The sequence below is a fragment of the Strix aluco genome, unplaced genomic scaffold, assembly GCF_031877795.1.
Source record: "Strix aluco isolate bStrAlu1 unplaced genomic scaffold, bStrAlu1.hap1 HAP1_SCAFFOLD_82, whole genome shotgun sequence".
NCBI classification, from domain to species: domain Eukaryota; kingdom Metazoa; phylum Chordata; class Aves; order Strigiformes; family Strigidae; genus Strix; species Strix aluco.
Genome location: NW_027436638.1, coordinates 581178 through 587732, shown reverse-complemented (window position 1 = coordinate 587732; position 6555 = coordinate 581178). Strand labels below are relative to the sequence as shown.

At 46.3% G+C, this 6555-nt stretch overlaps 1 pseudogene; it reads right to left on the bottom strand.

Annotated features, from left to right (window-relative positions):
* Positions 1-350: 350 nt before the first annotated feature.
* LOC141919086 (poly(A) polymerase gamma-like) lies at positions 351-5282 on the bottom strand (annotated as a pseudogene).
* Positions 5283-6555: the final 1273 nt, after the last annotated feature.

Sequence of the window (6555 nt, the reverse complement as noted above, 5' to 3'; positions counted from 1 at the left end):
TGTGAATGTCTGCACCAGACAAAGGCCACAAGACGGTCACGGAACAAGTGACTTCATGAGAGCGGTACCAAGCAGTGACTTGCTTAGGTACTACAGCACGCAGGTCTGCAGTCACTGTTCAAGATGTGTTCAGATACAAGGATTCCTGCAGCTGACAAACCCAGGCAGGACTCACATGAGTACTTTTACTTGCCATTTTCCAGATTGCTTGTCTCATGCCCACTTCATTTTTGGTTTGCAACAAGGCATTTAGTCTGCTGACATGATTCACACCGTGAACTACCCCATACCCATCCCTCTGTAGAAAGCCAGCTGGTCAGAGCTGGGAGGAGTCAGCAAGGGCACTGCCTTTACTGCCCCTCTGCACAGTCCTTGTGAGATAAGTGCTGTTCCAGCAGGCTACCCTGCTCCACAGCACAGGTTTAGAAAGGGGTGTCCCTGACGTTCCCATGCCTGCCAGGCTGCCTGGGGGCTTATTTTCCTGTAAGCTCCCATTTTACTGCAGCGTCTTCTCCTGGGATAGGCTGTGGTCAGGCCGTTTAATTACAGCTTCCTAAATACACTATAAGGTACAAATAACCTTGTGAAATAGCATGGTCACAGGTCCCTGGAGAAGTTATCCTATTCCAAAGGAAGAAAAAAATATTTCTCACTTAAAAGAAAAAATGTAAAACGCTTACCTCAACGCCATCAAACTTGTCAACTGGTACGTATGCATCTTCAACTGGCTGTAAAGGAACAGATAACTGTGTAAGAAAATGTTTTTTGCTACTTTCATGTTCTTCCTAAACTGTGATAAACTACAGATTTTACACTGCTAAACTACTTAGTATAAACACTGAGTTGCTTCTGAACCAAAACAAATTGTTAGTAAGCTGCAAGCAGTATGGCACTAATACGGTGCTAACACTGGCTTTAAAGAGTTCCTTAGCCAAGAGATTCAGAGGCTGATCCTGTGCTGTAATGAACCAGCGGTGCACAACGAGCCATCAGTGCTGGTAAGGCACTTCCCTTGGCCGTGAGGAAGAAAAGTAAGAGATTTCTGTAGCTATCTTACCACTGGTTAACATCCAGAGAAATCGAAAAAGTTCTGTCCACATCTGACAGCGGGCACTAGTCTTCCTTATTTTGATTTTCTACCGTGCCCGAGGGGCTGTCAGATACCTTATGGGACAGTTTTCAGTGCTGCAGACCCCTTGTCAGAACGGTGCCGCAGCCCACTGAGAGTCTGGTCTCAGGGGACAGTCATTTCAGCAAAGGCTCATTCGCTGTGCACGTGAAGTCTGTCCAAATGTCTGCACGAGGAAGACCAGGCTAAGAGGAACACTTCTCAGGAGCTTAGTTTCACACACGAGGTGCACAATAGATGCACCTGGGGGTGATTTTACAAAGCAGTTTTGTACGTTCACAGCGCAGCCCCTACTCACTTGATGTCAAGCTGACAGCGTGCGTCCCTTCCGCAACGTCTGGGGCTGAGTGGCCAGAGAGGAACAGGACCAGGGCAGAATGAACTAGAGGTTCTAAAGCACATCCAGAGGGACACCACGGCAAAGGCGCTGACAGAAGCCTTTCCACATCCCCTTCAACTGCCTTAGCTTTCAGGCTGCCCCTACCTCTTCCTGCCCCTTACTAGACCTAAGATTAAGGCAAGGCTCCTAGGGACAACCTTGCTTTCTGATACAGCTGACTCATTCTCAAACCACGGGCAGGGGAGAAGTGTACCACAAAGATTCTTATGTGATGTACAGTCACTGCAGAAAGGAACCAAAAGCCTGACTTCTCATGCTGCAGGAAACAGTATTTTAGAAGGTGCTCAGAAACAATTCCGTCTTAAATTTTGGCTTGTAAGACATCCACTACCAATATGAGTCTTTAACATGAATATTCTTTCTGTAAAAGTTGCACAATTATCAAGGAGAGAGCTCAGTCACTCTTAAGATTTTTTATTTCCTCCTGATGTTTTAGTTTTTCAAAGAATGACTGAAAAGTATCTGATCTTTCTACATGTCTAGGAGCAACAGAAACAGCATCTCTGTCAGCACCTGCAAAGAGATTCCATTTCTTCTGTTATTGCTGGAAGTCACTTTCAAACATTAGAACTATCACCAGACAATGAAAGTTCCACCTTTACTGTGTACTCTGAGTCAGTAAGATCCAAATGTAAGTATTTTGCCACCAACGTTTGCTACTGCTGAAGGGGGAAGACTCTGTGGGTAGAAGAGTTTACTTTAGAAGATAAGATACACATTGATCTATGTGCAAGTTCAGGCAGCGTACAAGTTTTTTAGAAAGACTACAAGAGCCTCCATAAAAAATGTATTCTCACTCCCTACCGAATTGTTAGTCTAATAGACTGCTACTGTTTTTCTGGAGTGCTTGCAACTCGGAAAAAAAAAAAAAAAAAAAAAAAAAGAGATGAGTAATGTAGCACTCCTTTCATTAATTTACAGAAATTAAGACGCATTATTAGTCTCCCCCACAGCAGACATACATAAATTAACACAATCTAAGAGCTATACAAAGGGCAAATCTAGTGTAATCATTTCTAACTAGATTGGGTGCTGCAGGCTGTTTGGGGCAAGATTAGTGCCACTGACCATCTATCTCACCCCACAATAAGTTGTTTCAGCTTTGTTAACTGCTACAAGTCAACTGAGAGAGCCACTTCACACATCTATTCAGTGCCCCAAAGACTTCAAGATCTTGAACTGAAGTATCTTTTATACCTTATTGCAATGGCAGTTACTACAGCTCTACTCAATACTTAAGAATTTAAAAGTTGAACTTCATCAATCCTAGTAGTATGGCCTTTGAAAGAAATAAAAAGGCTTCAGCTGTTTTGATAAGAACATATGAAAAAAATCCTTACCTTGCTCTCACCAAGTTCTGAAATCTATTCATTGACTAAATTATTCAGTTTACCAAGAACAACCAGCTTGTAAAGAAAACTCATATTAAGCTTGCCCTAAAAACCCAAGAGGTTAACAAATGTGACAGCCTTGTTATACCTGTGATTCAGTTCTTCCCCATCTTTCAATACCCCAGATGGCTTCATCGCTTCAACCAGCTTCTGAGTATGGATGCAGTCTATAGCCTTAGGAGGAGCCAAGCTAATCGGAGAAGTAATTCCATAATGCCTTTGAGGCTGGTTCTGCAGCTTAGAATTACTGTGGGAGAAAATAAAATACTGAAGACTTCACAGAAGAAAAAAAAAAAACAACCTTACTGGAAAACATCCTTCAGTTTACAGGTTTCCAAATCAATGTCTGTTCTTTTACCCAGCATTAATATAAATGAGAAAAAAATTGTCCTGCTTATGATTTTTAGATAACTTGACCTAACTTAGAAGTCACAACTACTTTTTCAAAAATATCTGTGGATGTAAGAAAACATCTAAGTTGCTACCAACTTACTTGCATTGCTCTAGACAGTTAGAACCGATCACCAGGAAATGAAAAGGTTTGAAATCCACTAAGGGTGACGCTACACACAGCAGAAGTTTTGGACACATTTCGGTTTCGTATCAGTTTTGATTTAAGGATATTCCCATCAGCTTCCTGCTAACATTAAATAAGACCATTTAACGCTGGCTTCTTTTAGTTAAATGTATTTGCTGTGCTTCTGATTCTGGAAGGGCATTGCAGTTGGTTGTAGAGGAAGGACATATAACAAAGTGATCTGTTAAAGAGCTGATGCAGTAAATCCAGCATTGCCTTGTTTTTGTTTATGGAAGAGAGTATGAATGAAAATATCAACCAATCTGCACCTAATTTTGCTAGGAGAGCCTCATGCACTTAACACAGTGTTCAATTTTTAGAGTTCAGAGGCTTAGCTGTACATACATCTGTTTGGTCTAAACCCAAGAGATGTACATCAGCATATAAAGCAGCAGAAGTTAAGCTTCGTATGCAGAGGGTGCTCAAACCTGGCTTAGCCAGCTCACTGCCCAGTTAGGCTGAGCAGGACACCAGGCACCTGGGTTTGGAGCCCCCGTAACTCCAATTATAGCAAGGCATAATTTGTGCCTGCAACCCTCTGCTTGCCCTGCGTGTTTAGACTTATTTGCAATCAGAAGCAGCACAGGGCTGACATGGCAGGACAACATTAAATTAAAGGCAGCATTCACATTTTCTTTACGCCACAGAACCCTTGCTTTAGAAAGGGAAAAATGGAGAAGAAACCCTACTTTGCATTACCAGCTGAAACCAGGAGAGAGAAAGGAGCGGGACAGGAGGGAAGCACTGTACTTAACGATCAAGGGTCTCTACAGAAACACCAGTAGCAAAAGGGGGAAGACGCATTAAAAGGTCTGTACAACTCATCACGCTTGTCAGACCCTAAGGCTAAAGGGATTAATGATGCCATTATTCAAACTGGCTCTTTTTCTACTTCACAGTCAGCCAGCCTCAAATATTAGATGGGTTAGTCACAGAATCATAGAATGGTTTGGGCTGGAATGGACCTTAAAGATCATCTAGTTCCAACCCCCTGCCATGGGCACGGACACCTTGCACTAGCCCAGGTTGCCCAAAGCCCCGTCCAACCTGGCCTTGAACCCTTCCAGGGAGGGGGCAGCCACAGCTTCTCTGGGCAACCTGTGCCAGTGTCTCACCACCCTCACAGGGAAGAATTTCTTTCTTACATCTAACCTAAATCTGCCCTCTTTCAGTTTGAAACTCTCACCCCTCATCCTATCACTACACTCCCTGATAAAGAGTCACTCACAGGAGCTTCTCCCCTGCTACCCCCCCCCCCCCCCCCCCCCCATACAGCTGTGAAGGGTTTTAATATCGATACAAGCTGTTGATTCTTGGTTTGTTGGTCAAAGATCTGCTGGCATAAGGAACATTTCAAAGCAATCTCCTGCTTTGGCTTCGATGAAGAATTATGCTTCAACCATACAAATGAACTAAGAGGAATGGGCAACACAACCCATTTTCTGTGCAAACCTTAGCAAAGCCCAACTCTGACCCCATCTGCATATTTTTACAGTGGAATCGTCCTGACTCTTCCACCCAAAGAAAGTGACTATAGAAGTTAATGCTGACTTGCAGAAAAAAGAACTTTACAACTTTGGGGTTGTAAAGCAGGTATGTTTATTCAGCGCTGGGCGCATGGGGGATCGCTCCTCCACAAGCATGCGCGCCTTTCTGTAGTTATTCCCTTGCTTTTATGGTACAAAGTATTGTATATTCATAAGACGCCTATACATATTCATAGCCTATCACCGCCTCCCCTTGCTTCTCATGGTAATTAGGTCTCCTCCCCTTGCGCCTGCGCATTGAGCTCCTCAAGTCCTGGGCAGTGGTCGTAAATTCCTGGGCGGGGGTCGTATAGATGAAGTATCTCCTCTTCCTCGCTGGTGAACTTTTCACCCAGTCGTTCTGCGCAGCCTCAGCCATTCCCTGTTCCCTGGCCAAACTGCCAGGCCAGTTTGCACCGGAATCCGGGGTAATCTTGCTGCTGACCCACACATCTTCAAGGCTTCTGCCCGGACCAGGAGATAGTAGCCTAGCAACACTATCAGCACCTGGTATGTCTCTGCACGTAGCCCTCCCTGCCTCTGCACGAGTCCGTCTTGTGCCGTCTAACTACAATTTGTTTGCATTCCCTGTCTCAATGCAGCAGGATAGAGAAACACTGGGATTGACCCAGGCATCATGAAAACAAGGAACCTGGAACAGAATTCACCAAGGAGACAGGAACTGCTAGACAGCAGCTAGACTGCTACTGAAAAAACATTTCAAGGTCCACAATAAGTACGAACTAGCACTTCACACTCAGTCACCAGCTCTCCCCTGAACGACTCCAGGGCAGTGATAAACAAGCCCACGGAATCAAATGCCGCCTGACCTACAAACTAAAGATTGCCCATCGGTGTCACCGCACGGGCAGAGCAGGTACTGGGGAAGAACATTTGTGTGACTGCCCATCGATTTACTGCCGCAGGGTCAGGATACACCGGCTGGAAGGGGGAAAGGACGTGAACTTCACTTTGCTTAGACAGCCCAGCAAAACTGGCCCAGCAGTTCAGCCACTTTTAGAAGTCTTTCAGCATCTATTTCCAACTGCCAATCTTCACTTCTCAGGAAAAAAACTGGGGGTTTTGAGAGAGACCTTACAAAATTATCCCTCGCACAGTAACCTGATCAGGAACATTCAGAGAAAGCCACATTTCCCCCTCCCCCCCATTTAAGCTGGATACCCACCCTCATCCCAGCGTAGAGCCTCAGCCGGCGGCAGCCCGCAGCCAGCCGGGCCGCTGGGAGGGTGCCGGGACACCCCAGCGCAGAGCCCAGCACAGAGCCGCCCCCAGAACCACCCCAAAACCAGGGGCTGCGACCCCCGGGGCTGAGCCCCAGAGCCTCCAGCCGCGCCCGCTCCCTGCCTGCCCCTGGCAGAGGCCGGGCAGTTCTGGAGAGGAGCTTTCCCCGGCGGGGGGCGGGTTCCCCCCAGGGCCCTGCCCGGCCCCTCACGGGGCTGCGCGGGAAAAGCCCCTCGGGCAGACGCGCCGCCGCCCCCCCCCGCCCCTCGCCTTCAGGGCGCGGACCCGCA